This window comes from Hakea prostrata, chromosome 4, assembly GCF_041222555.1.
Source record: "Hakea prostrata isolate BN-2017 chromosome 4, UWA_Hpros_2, whole genome shotgun sequence".
Lineage (NCBI taxonomy): Eukaryota > Viridiplantae > Streptophyta > Magnoliopsida > Proteales > Proteaceae > Hakea > Hakea prostrata.
The window spans coordinates 13,333,018-13,352,086 of NC_142603.1; the positions used below are offsets into that span (position 1 = coordinate 13,333,018).

Here is a 19,069-nt window from a genome sequence, read left to right on the forward strand (position 1 = left end):
AAGCAATGTGCCAGATGAAGGGGAAATGTTCTACCGGTTTGGGTACTAGCTGGGCAGCCAAAGGTGCTATATGGGGCAGGGAAAAGATAGTGCTGAACACAATCATTCCCCATCCATGCTTCACAAGTTCACAGTACATTTTTAGCATTTGAGTCTACTTATCAAATCTTAGGCATGACAAGTTTCCATCAGAAAAGAACTTAAAATCAGAAACACGCACTGCTGCTGCTCTTTGAAATGCTTAAGAGTTGTTGTGAAAGCCATAGATGGTACCCAGTTTCCACCTTGCCCTTCAAAGGGCCGGCATTCTTCGCTCTGTAAGCCACCTGAGTTCACCTGTCTAGATGGGCACGTTCAGAAATTTCTCACTTCCAACAGCTGATCAATTCGTTAGATGCAGCAGCTGCACAAGAGATCCAAACTGACCTCAACCTCATCGTCCCCTTATTTTATTGAATCAACAATCAATAATGCATTTCTTGTTCCATGGAACTCTGCCTGTTCAATAACAAAAATTCTTTGTCGCGTACGCCTGGGCGTATGACCGTGTGGCGTGTTTTGATAGAAGTTGTCTGATTTTTTCCATTTCTGTTCAATTGATCCAGGAGCTGACTCTCGATGACAAGGTAGTCAGTTTGGCGAATTGTTTCAGTCTTGCGTGTTTACCGTCCAACAAACGGTTGAGATCAAAACCTGATCGAAATTTCGATCGACCATTCGTTGTTTTAAACCACTTAAGTGCAACAAGAAGAGATCTAAATTTTTATCAGGTTTCAATCTCGGCCGTTGCTGGACGGTCTTGCGCTTTCCATCTGTTTGTGCACCACAAGCACGTAGCTGTCTGCGGACGGCTTATGCAGCTCATAGCCAATGGCCTAGTTTGCCAACCCAAGTGTCGTTAACAGCATCCAAACTAGACCTGTAAATGGATAGCCGAAATTCGCGTCGTATTCGTTTAAGGGTATTCATATCCGGAGTTTTTCTTACTGGAATAATATCCATCCACTAAGCAACCGGATTCGAATAATTGTTTATCGGATAACATCCAAATAGAGTAACGTATGTATTCAACATTTTTTTATCTGAAAAAGGGATGACAATCGGATTCGGATACCGGCAATCGGTAACTGGATAATCGGAAATAAAAAATCATCCGGTTAAAGTAAAGTATTAAACATTATTCTCTAAAAAATTGGTTAATAATCGAATTCGAAAACCGGTAATTAGTAATCGGAAATTGGAAATAAAAGATATAAAAAAATGCCAATCATCAATCAATAATCGGATATTTTATTGGATCGGATATCCAATAAAGTTTCAAATTCGAATTCGGATGCCTTCTCTAAATTTCTGCCGAATTCATATTCGGATTTGAATAGCGGTTTTGCTAATCGGATTCGAATTCGGATATTGGTGTATCCAAATCCGATTCATTTCTGCCATAGGTTCCCGCTGATCGTCTCATCTCTAATGCATATACATCATGGCAATTTAACAGTGGCGTAATCAAAATGCAGGGAAAATGTTCTTCTTGTTCTACTGGAAGTTCTCTTCCGTGGCACAGAGATACTGGTGTAAACTGAATACTACTTATATGGCCTCACAAAACATTGCAAGGTAAAAAAAAAGAAAAGGGAGAAGTCATATTCTTGCCGTGGCATCATCGCCTACCAAAATTTTTCCTTCTTTGGAGGAAGGAGGGTGACATGGATATCCACATCAGAATAAAATGGTCGAGTGGAGAATACAGCCTTTTCACTTCCTACAACAGCTTCTTGGATGAGGCGTATATGAAGAAGGCATGCCTGCGTTCTACTAGGATAGGAAACTAAAAGAGATCAACAGTGATCACCATTTGGATTCACATCATCTTCTAGTTCAACTTCCCCTACATCACAAACATGTTTACTTATGAAAAGGATGGAAGGCGAAGAAGCTTTTCTGATTATAGTAACAACAGAAAACAATACCAAATAATATATGTCAATATACAAATAACAAAACATAGTAAAAAAATAGATTCAAGAAGCCTGTGGTTTGGGGCTTCCTGGAACTGCATGGCCCCCTATACGTTTTTGTTCTTTTTTTTTTTTTTTTTGTCATGTTCGTTTTGAATCCTAGACTATTCACATATAATTTGTCCTGCACTCAGTGGTATCTCTTCATGAAAAATGAAATTACATCATATAAATACTCCTACAGCATTTTTCTTTTTAGATCATCATCAAACTAATCATAGCGAATAGGGGCCTATAGGCTCGGGAAGAGGGGGAAGGCGTAGAGGGACGGAAGTTCAAACCCATGACTTCCTTAGATTTACTGCCTCCACATTGGAGGCTGCCACCACATCCACACTCCTACAGCATGTTACAATTTGAAGACCATGTTTTTTGAGTGCAAGGCCGGGAAGAGTTGACATAGTTCTTCTTCTAGGGTTATGGCCTTGATTTTACTGTTTTCAATATCAATTTAGTACATACTCCCATCCTCAACCATTGGAACTATTTCACATTCAAACACTGAAAATGACAATGAAATGAAAACTTTGTACAACTGAAGAAGGTTGAACATACCAAACAAGGAAACGATGGAGGATGTCCTTGAAGAACCATTTAATTTCCCGTGTGTACCTGCGAATCCACAAGACTGTTAGCATGGCAAGTTTTGGGTTTCCACCAGGAAGCAGGACAAATTTTTATTAGCGCAACACATTAAAAAGCACCCAAAGATTGGGTAATTGAGTTGCTAGCAGGAAAAATGGGAAAGAGGGATAAGATATGTAGAACCAAAATAGAGTACGAAACTAAAAGTTCCAGTCAACTTCTGAATGTTTAATTTTAGCATTCACTGATCAATATGAGCCCAAGAGGCTTCCTTGCATGAAGTGCATAAAGAGACCTCAGCAACTCAATCGGAAGCTTAATTTGATTATCTCTATAACGTTAAATATTTGACCAGATACTAGAATGTAGTAGTAGTGATGTGCATATATCTCATAGAAATTTATATTAGTACTTCTGATAGAGTTCAAGATTTGTGCTCCTGAAGAAGATATAAGCAATGGTCTCATCTAGCTCTACAACAGAGTCTTGATAACTCCAGTCGGTGTACAGAAAATAAGCAGTAGTAAGAAATAATGAATATTCTTCAGAGACATCCAAATCACCATTTTCAAGAACCTTTGCACCATGTCGTTCATCACAAGAGGTGTGAGGGACTTCATTGACAGGGAGAGCAGCATAGCATTTGGGACTTCAACTAACTCAAGGACTACATGAGTGAAGCATGCAGATAAGAGGACTCCTTTTAAAAACAGAACTACCCTGAACCCTTTCCTTTAAGTATAAGTTGCCACCAAAAAGAACTAGATGGGTTTTCTGTGAGCAGTAGCTTCAGCTAAATTTCTTTTAATTAAAATTTTATGTTCTAAATTTGGTAGCCAACATCCTCTCCAAGCGTAGCTGTCCTTTGTTTCATCATCTCTTAAAATTCTCCGTGGACATACTTCAGATCTTCATATGCTGTGGTCGTAAACTCCAAATTTAAATAGGAAGTACTATAAGCCTAGAGAGAAAATAAACATAAAGAAAATGGAACCACAAAATGAATTTAAAACCTGCAGCAGGTTAATCCACCATTAAGAATTATCATGGCATTTTGATAGAAAGAGCGTGGCATTTTGATAGAACAACAACATACCTGATGTCCCAATTGATTTTTGAAAATCTGATTTCGTGTAAGTGTACCCTATGAAATTTGCATCTTTTGATGCTAACATCTGCAATATTTGGCATGACAAATTTAGAGTTATTCTTGTAACAACTATCTAATAGAACGTAAAGGTTAATACTAAAAAAATATTTAAGGATGTTTTAAGTGAATCTTTCTGGAAGATTGTCTTTCCTAACAAGGAAAAGGTCAACGAGGTTTTTAGATGATGCAAGTAGATCTTGAACTCATAAAATGCGTGTAACAACTTATGGTGCAATTTGTAGTGACAAGAACCATTTAACATGCTATAATCTAAATTATATTGCCACCTAGCTTCAACAATCTTAAAGGTTAATACATTTTATATCCCAGTTTTTGAAAAGCACACCAACCTTGACACCATGAAACCAACAGATAAATTGACATATTCATCTGGAAAAGAAGAAGAAGAAGAAGACATGATGGCTTCACTGCTAGAAAACTTGAAATCATAAGATTATATGTGATCTGTCATCAAACCTCCTAGAAAGAATGCAATTCTACTCAAAATAAGCTCCAAATGTTGGAGTAAATAGATTATACAGGAGTTCAAGTGTTCCCTTGATGTAGTTCATATCTAAGAAGTAGAAAAAGAAAAGAACAGACGAGTAATGCAATATATGACAGGAGGAGGTAATCAATTAGAAGAAGATGAAAATTTCCTTGTACCAAAATGTGACCTTCCAATGTAAATACCACTGGTTTGTAGCCATCACATCCTGGAAATCTTAGAAAAAATATATAGACCACTGTGCCCCATTATTTGAGGAGGAGTTGGTTACCTTTTGTGAGTCAAAGAACATTCAAATGCTGATTTTTTTGGGGGAAAAAGGTAGCTTGTATTAAAAGAAGAAAAAGTAATAAATTACATTCAGAAGTAGGTCTTTCCTTCCACATCCTCCTTAACAATGCGTGTTGGAGGGCATCAGGTAAAGAGCGTACCAAAAAGGAAAATTCAGATAAAGCCCCATATAGGCCAGCAAGAAAATCAGTGCCAACATTGAGCTCACACAACATGGTGAAAGCCACACTGAGAAAAGCAATTTGCTATGTCACGAATGTCACAGATGAGTTCCGCCACATAACAAGGGATGCTATGTTGCCCCAAGATCATAGCGATCGCTCCCCAAGAGTCAGATCTGATGTGAACCAAATGAATGGAGTGCTCACGAGCAAGAACCAAACCTATATAAATAGCTTTTAATTCCATAGAGAGAATGTTGGAACCAGCAACATTGCTGATGTTATCAAGCTCGTATGTGCAAGGTCTAGTTAAACATGAACTTCTAGCCCTATAGTCCTCACAAGATAATAAGCCTACCTCCAAAAATGCAACCTTTTTTTTTTTTCGATGAATGAAAAAATTTATTAACCAGAGGAAGAAAGGGGGGGGGGGGGGGGGGGGGAGAGAATACAACGAGAGTGCAGGGGCTAAGCCCTGCCAAAGACAAAAAGGCGCTAAGCAAAACACAAGCAAAGGGACTACTTCAAAGAGGTGCTACCAACAAACAACTAAATTTTATTTTTATTTTTCTTCTCTTAGTCTTAGAGGACTTGAGCTCAGAATTAAGTCTTTTGCAAAGTGGTTGTGCCCTCCATAAAGTGGTTGCTACCCCTACTCCTACAAAGCTGAGCAGAGGGGGTCTCAGAGTCAAAGGGACCCGGAATGGGATAGTGGGATAGTAGCAATCAATATTGCACATGAACGAATGGGCCTAGGGAGGGGAGGGAGATGGGATGGGCCAAGGATGGAGGGAAATGCCAAGAGTGGAGAATGGAAGGGAAATAGTGATGGCCCTGTTGTTGGGACTTCAACGGTATTGAGGTGGCCCAAGATCTCGCCCAAATCTTGGCTCAAACTGTGATGCACTGTGGTTGAAGTGTAAGAAATAAAGTTGAACCTTCTCCATAAGTCTGGGCTTTTGGATGACTGGCAAGCACTTGATCCCACAAGTAGTATTACAGTAGGTGGTCATGAGTTCCAAGTCTCCCCGTTATTTTGGCGAGGGGGATTTTTGGGACCTCAATGGTACTAGGGTGGCCTAAGATCTCGCCTCAAATCCTGGATCAGGTTCGAGTCTCCCTAGTGGCATGGCTTTGGGGGGGATTGTTCGGACCTCAACGACACTAAGGTGGCCCAAGATTTTGCCCCAAATCCTAGCTCAAACAGTGATGCGTGCTAACTAAAGTGTGAGCACCTTCTCTACAAGTTTGGGCTTTTGGATGACTAACAAGCACTTGATCCTATACAAACTACTTTCCATGTAGGTGAGAATGGGATCAATTCCATACAATCTCTTTCCATGTATGGAATTGATCCCATATCCTTCTCTTCTCCTTAATATAATCTTGACATAATCCTAACAAATCTCAATCCTAATAAACTACTTTCCGTGTAGGTGAGAATGAGATCTCTTTCCATGTCTGGAATTGATCCCTATCACACATTCTTATTTTACCCATATTGTGTGTGCCCTTTATGGAATAATATCCTAACAGCTTGGAAGAGGCTGAATGGGCTGGTGGGGGATTGAGGGAGATGAGTCGGGGGGGGGGGGGGGGCTCTAGGTCGGAAATGGGTAGTAAAAAGAGTTAATGGGCTAGAAGACCTAGAAGGGCCAAGGTTCATCCGATCCACTAGTTGGACTAGGTGAACCAGGGAATGCTAAGTTGTGATGGTGGGGACCACAGGAAAGGGAGAAGTGGTTTCTAAAAATGGGGTGCGGACTGAGAGGAGAGAGGAAGAGGAAAGGTACTGGGAGAAGGAATGAGGCTTGGAAGAGCCTCGTTGGCGCAAGGACTGGCACTTGCAAAGCAGGCCAATACGCCAATGAATAGAGTTACAATGCCTACTTCGTGGACAGAATTGGATTCAAGCACAACCGGCATTGCATCATCCTACAAGAGAGGAGCGATAGTAGCCTCAAGCGACTGTGGGACGATGGTGGTGGCGACAGTAACCTCAACAATTTCGACTTCATAAGACAAGGAGGCGAAGCGAAGTCGAAATTGTTGCTGCCCGCAAAGAGAAGATCAAAGGTTGATTTGGGTCTTGAACATTGTGAAAGTGTACGACGGGCATAGTGCTAGGTCAGTCGACTTTGAAGGAGTCTCTACAGGGCCTCTATAGGGATTTGAGGGCAGAGCTAGCAGTGAGGGATTGCTCCCCACAGTGGGAAGCAGTGGAATGCCCAAATGTTTTGTAATGAGAGCACTAGGAAGGAGCCATTAGTATTGAACGGGTTGCTCAAAGACCTTTCCTCCATCAACTTCAAGGATACTAAGGAGGGAAGCGTCGTTGCTGCAAAGAAATCAACACAAATCTTGGCGTAGGAGAGCCTCTCTGTGCGTATAGCGTATACATCTGAACGGAGAGGGGTTCCAACCATTAAGCTGATCCTGTAGAGGCATTCTTTGTTCCAAAACTCTAGATGTAAGTCCAGTAGTGTGAGCCATAGGGAGGGGGGAGTTGAAGCTGGACTTTTGCAATAAGGAAGAAGGTTTCCATTGGCGGAGAATAATGGGTTTCTTTCCTACAAGCCAAGGCCTCCATTCAAAGCAGCTAGTAGCCAAGGAGGGAAAATTGAAGATGAAAACTCCACTGTTGAGGAGGTACTTATTCAAGTCCCGGATCTTCCATTGCTTAGAGAGGGAGGATTCGACCACAATGAAGGGGGGCGGCTTCCGAGGAACTGGTCTAAAAGGGCATGGTTCCAGATACGAATGTAAGGTCCAAGGGCATAAGCAGGGCATACGCATTGGTAGAGGAGCCATTGGAGAGGAAGGTATTTAAATGGAGTTTGAGAATAGGAAGGGGTGATAGGGTGGGAGAAAAAAGAGATGACCAGGTTGAGAAGTTGGGCAGAGGGTATGAAGGACGAGGTGGATCGGGGGGGGGGGGGCAGGGGAAGGCTCACTCATGGCACCTCCAAACCCATCCTGGAGATTAGTTGCATTTCTTATCTAGTCAATTGCAGCAGTTATGGTTCTCCTGGTTAAATTGTTTCAATAATGCAACCTAGGGCCTTCAATAACAAAGAGATGGTGTATGACTGTATGCTTCTGTCCATATACAACAGGTAGATTCACATGGAAAGCCAACAACTTAATCTGTTGTAAGAGGATTTAAACAAGTGCAATTAGATCAAGGAAAAAGAATAACCCAACAACACTCCATACCTTGCGCCAGGGTCCTACCACTGGCAATGCTGATGGTGGACCTTCTACCTGATATTGAGAAAAAATTAGCAAAGAAATCACCATCAATTAAGAAAAGAACCATGAGTAGTAAATGGTACTGAATGTCAAAAAAAAGGAGGGGGGTTGTATGGTATTAAAACCACTTATCCTACAAGCTCATGTTGTTAAGTAAGGACCACAACAATGTATATCACTGACAGCAACATGTGTCACCTTGAAGTGGCACCAAAGACTACAAGATAAAGGGACAAAACAACGCATCACACAGACCCCTTGTATATACCAGCTTTCTATCACCTGACTTCCTAGCTCAGAATACCATGTTTAAATGGTCATTCCAAAAGCTTAAGATGTTAAAGGAGAAATGAATATGAACTCATAATAACATGTGAGAATATGAAGTTAAAGATGCCAAAAACAGAAGGTGCATGTTTGTCCTGTGTAATGCTTTTGGTTTTGAGAGTTTAATGGCCTCCATTCTATTCTATCAATCTTTTAGTTAAATACTTCAATTTGTGTTTTGCCCACTTGTTATGGACCAGAACCACGAGTTGAACTAAAACATAAAATACAGAACATAAACAAAATAGACCATCTTAACTGTTTAGTCCTTGAGTTTCATTATTCCTATTTTCTAATGCATCAAGTTTTATAAATGCTAAACATTCTTTTTTCAGAACCATGTCTTCAGTCAAAAGCACCTCGATTTAAGTTACAATAACACCCCCAACTTACAAAGATCAAAACGAACGGTTACTAGATAGTTTGAGAGCTCACATCATCAAAATTATCAAAATTTTGAGTATCTAATTCTCCATTCACTGTGGGCTTGTACGCAGCTTCCATTTTGTACAACATGTCCCACTGAACCGATCTAAACCATGGATGTGCCTGAATAAACATTAATACTTATATTAGAATATTTCATTGGCCTAGCTCAAAAGACATACTATAGAAACAGAAGGAAGAAAAAACTGTGTACGCCTAGTGCATTTAGCATCCTAAGAGAAAAAGTGTAGGAATAAAAAGATACGCATAAAGACACGTAATGCCAACTATACCCTTGAGAACTCAGTAAATTATTGAAGGAAAACCTGGGCAGGAAAAAACTGATATACAACTGAACCGAACTGATCCTTATTCCAATTAAAGGGGGATCAGATCCAGAAATCCTGTTTTGACACTGGACTTGGAAATTACTGCTATCTACAACCAAATATAATAAATCCTGTGATAAATTATAAGAGTAAGAAAAGAATCTATATTAGCATAGATGACTACATTTACACTTTCAATTGATGATACCTTTATTTCTTCTACTCCTCTGGTTCCCAACCTTGAGTCAACATCACACAGTAAACGACATATCAGATCCCTAGCCTCTTTTGATATTTTTGGTTCCTCAGGGAATTTCAAGCATTTTCTCCAGTTAACTATCTGATATGCAACAGAAACATCAAATCACTATGCTGAAGTAAGCGATCAAAAATAAAGAGAATGGTTCTAGTAAAATACCCAATAAGCATCAAATTCACCTAACCTTTTTGGCTGTGATGATATGGTTATCAGATAAAAAGGGGGATAACCTATAAGCATCTCATACATTATTGCTCCCAAGGACCACCTAAAATAGAGAAAAAGAGTGAACTAGCTTATAACAAAAATGCTTAAATAGATGAAGTCAGGAAAATATTCAATTCATAAAAAAAATCTTCAGAAGCAAGTCTCACCAATCACATTCAACTCCATATCCTTTCCTCATCAATACCTCAGGCGCCATATAATCAGGAGTTCCAACAGTAGAATATGCCTACACATAAATATAGTCCTGTTTGTCAACATAACAAAGCCGTGTGCAGTTTTAGAATTTTAGAAGAGAATGATATAAAAATAACACAAAGATTATACCAACTCTCGTCGATTGCGTTTCAATTGCTGCAACTGTTCCTTTGGCATTTGCCAGGGAGCTCTATCAGAATGTCCTTCAGTTTCAGTAGTTCCTGGTTCCTGAATGCGGAGGATTTCATTTTCTGATAAAAATGTTGAATATTTACAATCCAGGGGCTTACATAAACCAAAATCAGAGAGCTTCAAATGTCCATTTCTGTCCAGAAGCAAGTTATCAGGCTTTATGTCCCTGCAGGCCGGAAAATTTTTGAATGAGAAATTCCATATTCCATTTGGAAAGATTATGATTTAAATTTTTTCTTTTTAAGCTAATTCATCAGAAAGAAAAAAAAGCATGAACAGATGAACTGTATTTTTTTATGAAGTGCTGATACTCTGCATTTATGGAAATACACTGAAGGAGACCTTTAGAAATGAAACAACTTGGACTAAGGGCTGCAGCAGGTGTACCAACAAGGTATCCAGGCAGGGAGGGGGGGGGGATGAAGGAAATTAAATGGGTCAAAACTGGCCATGCAGAGATCATGTTATCATGAAACCAGTTGTAATTCTGCTACTTCATGGTAAGAGTAAGTATTTCTTACATCACATGAATCTTTTGAAACTTCACTGAAATTTTATGTGGATACACATTGGAAGGGGGGAAAGGACAGCATTATTTTTTGGCTGATATAAGCTACACATGATTTGATAGCTGAGATAAGACATTGCAGTGGGGGATAGTGAGTCTGGTGTGGTGTGTGAAAGAAGGAACTTTAAATTGTATTTGCTTTCTCTGTTTTTCAAACAGATTTATTCTGAAGTGGAGTAGTAGAAATGGGCATTATTTTGAACCTTTTTCCCTTTATATGCTATTGTTTTTTTATTACAATTTCTCCAATGTACAATCTTTGCATCAAAGTAACTTGGGCATCTAGAACAGTAACTACAGATATATCTACTCCCTCAATAAATTTCTAGCAAAAATCTAGCAATATAACAGAACATATACCCTATATAAAACTAGTTTCTGTGTGACATCAATGTTATACCTGTGAATGTAGTTATTATGATGAATAGAATGAATAGCTAGAATGCTCTCTGCTATGTAAAATCGTGCAACATCTTCAGAAAGAATATCTGCTCTCATTAGAAGATTCATGATATCACCTCCAGGTAAATACTCCATGATAAGGTACAAAAATTCAGAATCTTGGAAAGAATAGTATAGTTCTACAATGAAATTGCTGTCAACCTCAGCAAGTAAGTTCCTCTCAGATCTGACATGCTCAACCTGAAACAAGAACAAAGCAAGTTTACAATGTACCATGCTAAAGAAATTGATTAAGAAATAAAAAAGGATATCATGAATGTATCCATTAACAAATTTGATTTATTGTCAAAATGTAAATAATACTACATCATTTTACTATCACAGGATTAGGTTTAGGAATTGTTCACCTCTCCACGCCTAAGCATTTCTGATTTCTTCAACTTCTTCATGGCAAAAATTTCTCCGGTGTTTTTAGCACGGCAAAGTCTTACCTGCATTTTATGAAGCATTTCAAAGAAAACAGGATATTAGGAGGGAAAGCTACCTGCAAAAGAATAAGAACATTATGCTGGACTGCTAGGATTTAAATACTCTACATTTCCTATTATAGTATGATAAAAATAAAAATAAAAAAAGTTATCAAAGCTGTTGGGACTTCTATCATTCAATCAACCATGCAGTAAACATTCAGCACCTTATGATTCATATCTTCTCCATGTATAGCAGTTTAAGATACAAAATAAAGAAAAAGAAATTTCAACTGGGAAGTAGAGTAAGAGAAGCATTTCTCTACGGAAAAAATAAGCTAAAAAACCAGATTTAGCTACCAGCAGATACTCCATTTAATAAATAACTACTGCCTAACAAGTTCATCAGGGACTAATGAATACTAGAATAGGCCAGAACACAAAACATAGCTTCCAACATAGATAAAAAAAAAAACATTTGTTGCATACAGAAAAGGATAGCGTACCACACAATAAGTATTATTTTGCTGGAATACCATTAGGCTTTTGGACAGTGAAAGGGGAGATTGACTGATTAAATTTCTTCTAGTTCTGGTCTTTGCTATCATGATTTATAATATACATTCTCCCAAGATCACATCCAGCCTTACTCATAGTGCTTCTATTTCTGTTCACTGAAAAACCAGAAAATGTTATTTGGAAGCAGGCCAGAAGCAGACCTCGATCAGTGACATGATTTTAGTTTTCTACTTTACAGCTTCCTTGTTGGCCATATACTGATGGGTTCCTGATTACAATATTCTCTGTTGTTGAATAAAATCATAACTAATATGCATAAAAGGCATACCCGAGTGAGTGTATGAGGCAAAACAAGCATGAATTAAAATATAAACTAGAAGTTTAAAGGGAAGGAAAAAAGACGAAAGTAGAAAGCCAACTACTGGGTTTTACATACCACAGCTTAGAGATCAAAGAACTCCCAAGCAATGTCATCCTGGGATTGGTTTGAGTTGAACTATTGAAACACAAAAGTAGTAAAGAAACCAAAAGTATTTCATAGTTAACTTATATAACTGTCTTTTTGGGTTTTGGAAGATTTTCCACCAAATATGGGCAGACACTTTCTACAGTTCTCAGCAACTGTACAGAAGATCTTTATTGTCTTTCAAAAGATTCATCAACTCAAAGAATTGAACATCTACTCAAAATGATTCCATTGTATTTTATGCAGAACCAAAGTTTTTTTTTGGGTAAAAAGATGAAGTCATAATTTATTTAAACTTAAAACCACGAGGAAATTCACATCCTAGAGTATCAACGAAAATTGGCCAAAACAAAAGGTCATGATCTCTGATTATATAACGATAAAAGCAAGAGCTGGCTTCACTGCCAGCCTGCAAGCAGGGGTTATCAAGCAGGGGTTGTTTGATTGGCAAAACTGTCTCAATGGTATGCTTGCAAAATCCCATCCGGTCTTCAATCCTCCATATAAACATAGTACAAATAAATAGTGAAGTACTAAATTATACTACAGCAACTCATCATTTATTTCAAGACAAGAAAATTTGGGGGTGATAGCATTCAGTTCTACTCTGGAAAGATATCAGAAGAAACTGTCTACACAGCCTACAATAATTATCAGAAGACATCATATCTGAAAGTTATCCTCTCATGCTTCCCAAGTACCTCACCAAATGCACCTTTTCCAATCACTTTTAATTGCTCAAAGTCATCAATGCACACTTTATGTCGTTGCAATCGCATATACTCAGTCTCTTTCCGTTCCAAGTTCCTCAGCATTGCTTGCTGTTCTTCCTTTGAGATTTGAGATTCCTGTGCTTTCCTTTGGAGTGCCCAGCGTCTGTAACAGAACAGTTTAAATTTATATAACCATCTCTCAAGAAATAGCAAATGCAATATATTAAACCTCTTTAATTTTAGCAGGGCATGCTTTCTGATAAAATAGTGTAAGTTGCATCACTTCAGAATATCTATAAGCAAATAAACTACCAAATAGAGAAAGTCCAACTGAAGACTCGAGGATCTATTTGTGGAATTTTTTTTACCTTCACCGCTTCCTCTTTGGGAGATTGTTAATTTTTTCTAGCCACAGGAAATAGAGAAAGCGAATCTGTGTTCGTAGTCTATAACAATAATAGCGACAATTAAACAGTAGAGCATTTATCCTACCATAGATGACCACGTTCTGAGGTGGTAAGAGTGAACGGCCTCATTAACGTAGAGCAATTTAAGCATCTTAGCTCATCATTAAAGAAATGAAATCAGTTGAATTCAAATCATATATTTCCATGTTTCTTCAGAATTTCTGTTAACCAGAACACAAGTGAATAGATACTTCAGAAACAGTTAATAAGCATTACATAGTTGAATTATACCTTTGTTTACGATCTTGGAGGCCTTGAAGATGATTCTTGTAATGATTCTCAATAAACTGCTTAGCAGCAGCAGCTTTCTGACGAGTCACCGGCGAAGAAACAGAGTCAACCACATCCAAACTGGAAGCCTCTGTTTTAAGTACTCCATCGCCGATACCTCGATCGTCCTTCAATCTCAAAGTCCCCAGCTTCATTCCACCATTAACACCTCCACCTTCCATCTCCAATCGCAATCAGACGAAAATTAGATCCAGCAAAGAACAAAACTCCATGGATTATCAATATAAGATCGAAATATAAGGATAAAGAAATGGAATCCGACAGCAATGAAGCTTTCCAGGCTATCAAACGAACTGAGAATTTAATTAATTTCGATGACAGATCAAACAGGAGAAGACGGTGAGAAGCAAAGAAGAATATAAAGAAATGGAAGACAGCGACGGCTTTGAAGCTTCGATGACTCTGAGCTTTCACTTATACATGACTAACGCTGGTGGACTGTTTATGACAAGAATCAGTTTATTTTTTTTTTATTTTCATTTTTATTTTTACTTATTTATAAAACAATTTATAGTTTTATGGTGGAGTAACGACCGACGCTATCGTATTGCTCGCAAGTCACCAGAGAAACCTGCGGAAGAGAGGGAAAGAAGAGAGATTGGATTTTTCAATAAATAAAAAGGGTTTCCCGTGTCGGCGGCTATCCAAACAAACTTCCACGATAAATTATTTTGATATTTTCTAGTTCTCCCTCAGATAGAAAGATTTTCTTGGATGGTTGGATTTCTTTCTTCAGCTCATGGGCTCCGATCTTTCATGAAGGCATGAACCCGAACGCGCAAGCTGGATTCCATACACGTGTCGGTGGAGTCAAGCTGGCATAGGGGCCCACTTCGCTGAATCAGCAACTTTCCGTGGAATTCCAACCGTTTTTACACTGGAAAATTCCCTCTCTTTCTCGTCTACCAGGCACCAGTTGTATCCACTCTCCAGTCTCCATTCACCATCACCAGTGGTTTTGGAAAACGACGATCTGGTCGCGTGGCCCCAATGTTACTTGCGTCCACATACAGAAGTATATTTCTAGTTTCTAACGGAAATTTTTGAAAAATAAATAAATAAATACAGATTTGTGTGTTAATAATAGCACGTTGCCCTCGTGATAAGCTCGAAATTCCGATGCTTTTGCGGTCTTTACGGCGGTTACTGGGGTAGGAAAAGACGGATTTATCCAAACTTTGGGTCTTCTCGCACTTGCCCGGTCAAGTTTGAATTCCGGTTCGACCCAATTCAAGTGGTTTTGAATCTTTTGATCATCATCTTCAAATGTATGTTGTATACACCTAATTCCATACATGGTTGTTGAGGATTTTTTTTTTTCCTTTGGATAAAAGGAAAATAAATTTTATCAAGAAAATGCACAAAAATGAAATTTTCTGGAAGGTAAAAGTAAGGTTCGACATGTTGGCCCGTGTCACCATGTCGGACCGCGACACAGCGACTCGGGCGACATGTCGCCAAAAGTCGATCGACTTTTGGTTGGGGTTCATCGAACCCCTGTTTCGAAGGGTATTCCAGGTCATTTTGACGTGTAGCCTAATTTGAAGCCAATAAACACATTGGGAGTGTTATTTAACCTAAAACATCACCTAAACTAATGTTCTTAATCGACCCCATGTCCTATTGTACGCAGACGAAAGCCCCGAAACTAAAAATCTAAAAATTCATAAAAACCAAATCGTATAAAGTCTATAATTCATTGTACAAATACATAGAGTCATCCAACCATATAAAGTTTGGAACTCTCAGTACTATGCCTAGGTGGATCGAACTCTTGTGACTCAGACTGTCTCCAGTGATGCCCCCCAACAAATTCACATACTCATCCTATCTCATACGATATTGAAAGTTGTCTAGATAATCATTAACTGCAGTTCTATAGCGGTCATCTTCATAATCAACTCGATCATTATCTAACATCATTATAGCATGCATTTGGTCAAAAATTACTTGGAGAAGAATGGTTACTTGTTTGACGAAAAAACGCCCAAATCTGTGTGAAACGGCTCTTGATCGACAGAAACAACGTGATATCCGGCAATAAGGAAGCAAGATGTACTCGTAGATGTCAAAGATCGGACCAAAATATGATGAAAAGTGCGAAAAATGAGAGAGAAGCTCTTGAAAAGTGAGAGAAGAGAGAAATTCTAAAAAAATCGAGTGGAAAATTCAGGCGAAATTAGCCCAAATTCCCCATTTTATCGCCGACAAAGTGACACTTTGGTGTCGTGTCACCCCCAAGCAACACCTCGACATATCGTCTATATGGCCGACACGAGGAACCTTGGGTAAAAGTGAGGGACTAGAAAGGAGTATGGTAGACCTAGTCACCAAGTCTTGGATAATTTTAGTTTAGAAGACCGAGAAGCTAGGAAATCAACTAAGTTCACAGTCAATGTAACCAAGTCAATGGTCCATAACATTAAAGTACTGCAAAATTAATGGTAAAAGATTTGGAAAACGAAGATCACCTAAAATTATGTGGGGAGGGGGTCTAAATTTGTGTGATGCATGCAAAGCGTGTACACTGGATTTCCCAGATAAAGTTGGGAAATATTGACTTTGTATTGTTGAGCCCAAGAGTACTTCTCGTTCATCCCGATTAATTTGTTTCTTTTCCAAACAAGAATTTTCTAGCTAGATACAACGAATTTTTTTTCAGGTCTTTCGCTCATTAATCCAAGCATATTCTGTATGAACTACAAAATCGATAGAATAGATCTCCAAAACTAATTGACTAAAAAGAAAGAGACATCTCTATGTTTGTGATGCTGGAAGTTGGACTGTTTGCCAGCCATCTCTATGTTGCAAGCTGGTGGCTCTGATATCCTTGCTATCTCTCCTATTGTGGATGAGATTTTAGCTCTTTCTTTGCCCCCCCTTGTTGTTTCTTTTTCATGAATTTTCCGCTCCTTTAACTTAGTTGCGGATGCTTTGGCCCGTTGTGGTCTTTCTTCTGGTTCTAGGTGTTTATGACCTGTGAACTCTCCTTGGCTCCTGGATTTGCTGTCCCAGGAATTGGGCGGTTGTAACCGTGATTCGTTTGAATAAATTGTGGTTTACCAAAAAAAAAGAAAAAAGAAAGAGACATGAAAACCAAAGAAGATTTGCTATGTCAAATTTTTAATACATATTTTGAAATTTTGTTATATTGCTTACTCAAGAAATATACATTATCTTTTATAAAAATTTCTTTATATCATAAAAATAAAATACACTAATATTTCCATTCTTTTTTTGGACTATTTGAGCCTCATGTAGATCCCATATACAAGGATGATATCATTCTTTTCTTTTTGAAAAGCATCGAATCAATCCTTAGTTCCAAGTCCCAATTGAAACTATAAAATCAATTAATTGGGTCCTTACATAAAACTTTCGGCTAATGGTGTTAAGTCTTTTTTTTAATTTTTTCTATCTTGATCAAGTGGAGGGGGAAGATTACAACAACCATATTCGGTCTAAACTAGACTTTAAATTGATAATGACTCAACTAGATAAGCTCATTGAACCAAACTAACACGATGCCCCTGAAGACCCGACAGAGAAGCAAACTTCTTAATGGGTAAAGAGGGGGTGGGAGGGCAGTCCTACTTTGAGAGTTTTAATTCACTTTGGACCATAAACTCCATAATTTACAAGAAAAAATGAAACCCACCAACCCTACATTGCATGTAGACTTCCTTGTTAAAGGGGACCATAGGGTTGATGGCATTTCTTATCTTTAAGGCAGGGCATAATCTTATTATATCAGTTATAAAAGATTTGGTAAACCAACAAATATTAAAAAAGAAGATTTAGGATATAGATGTGAAACATATCTTTGGCGGGGTGTTTCTGTCCAGGAGCAAAACAAGTATGTTTTTCTCTCTCTTAGGAAAAATAAAGTTCATTTCCTGTGAAAGAAGAAAAGCATACAGCAAGAATATTGGCATATCCTCAATTTTTATATATAAAACAATTATGCATATTATTATAATTAACTATTGAAAGATAAAGAAAAAAAAAGAAAAAAAAAAGCATTTCAATATAATTTTGCATATTCCTTTTATTGATTATTGAGTTTTTTACACAGGCACCCATTATTATGCCGTAAAAATTATAGGGTAATTTTCATCGGACTCCCTTGAAGTTTGGTCTATGTCATTTTTAGTCCAAAAAAACTGAGATTTTACATCTATCTCCCCTGTGCTATAGAAAAAGTCAATTTAAGGACAAATTATCGTTCCCCGAGACTTTGCCCTTATTATTTTTTTTGGGTAATTTTTATCTTGACCCCTTGAGGTTTGGTTTATGTCATTTTTAGTCTAGAAAAATTGAGACTTTGCATTTGCCTCCCCTGTGCTATAGAAAAAGTCAATTTAACGACAAATTATAACTTTTATGACAAAGTTGCCCTTATTTTTTACATACACACCCCCCCCCGGCCTGCAATGAAACTTGTGACTTTCCTTTTAGTCCAATAATTATAAAAAGTCTTAAAATTCAAAAAAAAATTAAAATATGACCAAAATTACCTTATATGTTAAAATGACCCTCAGATATATTCCACACCTTTTTTAAGCCCTTGCATGTGGAAAACGAAACCATCTACTATGATTTCTCCAATAGAGGGTGTTGATTATTTTCAACTCTATGTGGATGGTGCATGGGACTGCAACACTCACAAAATAGGACGGAGCTGCATATTATGGGATGTTGTAAGAGGTTTTGTTGCTGCCCAATGTAAGGATGGCTTAGGGAGTTCAGCTACGGTCATAGAGCATTTTACTATTAGGGATGGTCTTTCATCTAGGCAAATTTTTGGGCATTTTAAACATCCAAATACATTCGGATTGCCTACTTGTGGTGCTTGTTCTTCAAGGACATTACTCATCGCTTGATTGGATGAGTCAAAAAAGTTTGGTTTTTGAGATATTTAGGATTGTTAATGACTTCACTTATGTTCATTTTAATTTTATTCCCAGGACTAGTAGTGTTTTTGCTGATTTTTTTATTTAGGGAGTTCGTCATTTCTCCTTTTCTAGATCATGGTGAAATATCCCACCTCTCTTTATGGTTGATGTTTTCTCATTGTCGTCCTGGCTTAAACTGCTTTACTCAATGGAGTTGTTTTTAGTTCTTGACGGAAAAAATGAACATGCAACTTGCGTCTTCCTTCTTTTCTGTAACAATATCTTCTTCTTCTTCTTCTTTTTTATGTTTCTTTCGAATCTCTTTTTCCACTACCATGTAATTAATTAGCCAAGAAGGGT

At 38.1% G+C, this 19,069-nt stretch overlaps 1 pseudogene across 1 annotated transcript; it reads right to left on the minus strand.

The window, feature by feature from the left end:
• Nucleotides 1-746: 746 nt before the first annotated feature.
• On the minus strand, nt 747-14,243 carry LOC149018019 (uncharacterized; annotated as a pseudogene). The gene is made up of 13 exons (XR_016172885.1): nt 13,755-14,243; nt 13,045-13,219; nt 11,299-11,382; nt 10,890-11,131; nt 9,859-10,087; nt 9,681-9,760; nt 9,491-9,574; nt 9,256-9,387; nt 8,728-8,841; nt 7,930-7,977; nt 3,700-3,778; nt 2,574-2,630; nt 747-1,888 (listed from the first exon to the last, which is right to left on the minus strand). The product of XR_016172885.1 is annotated as an uncharacterized LOC149018019 (transcript).
• Nucleotides 14,244-19,069: the final 4,826 nt, after the last annotated feature.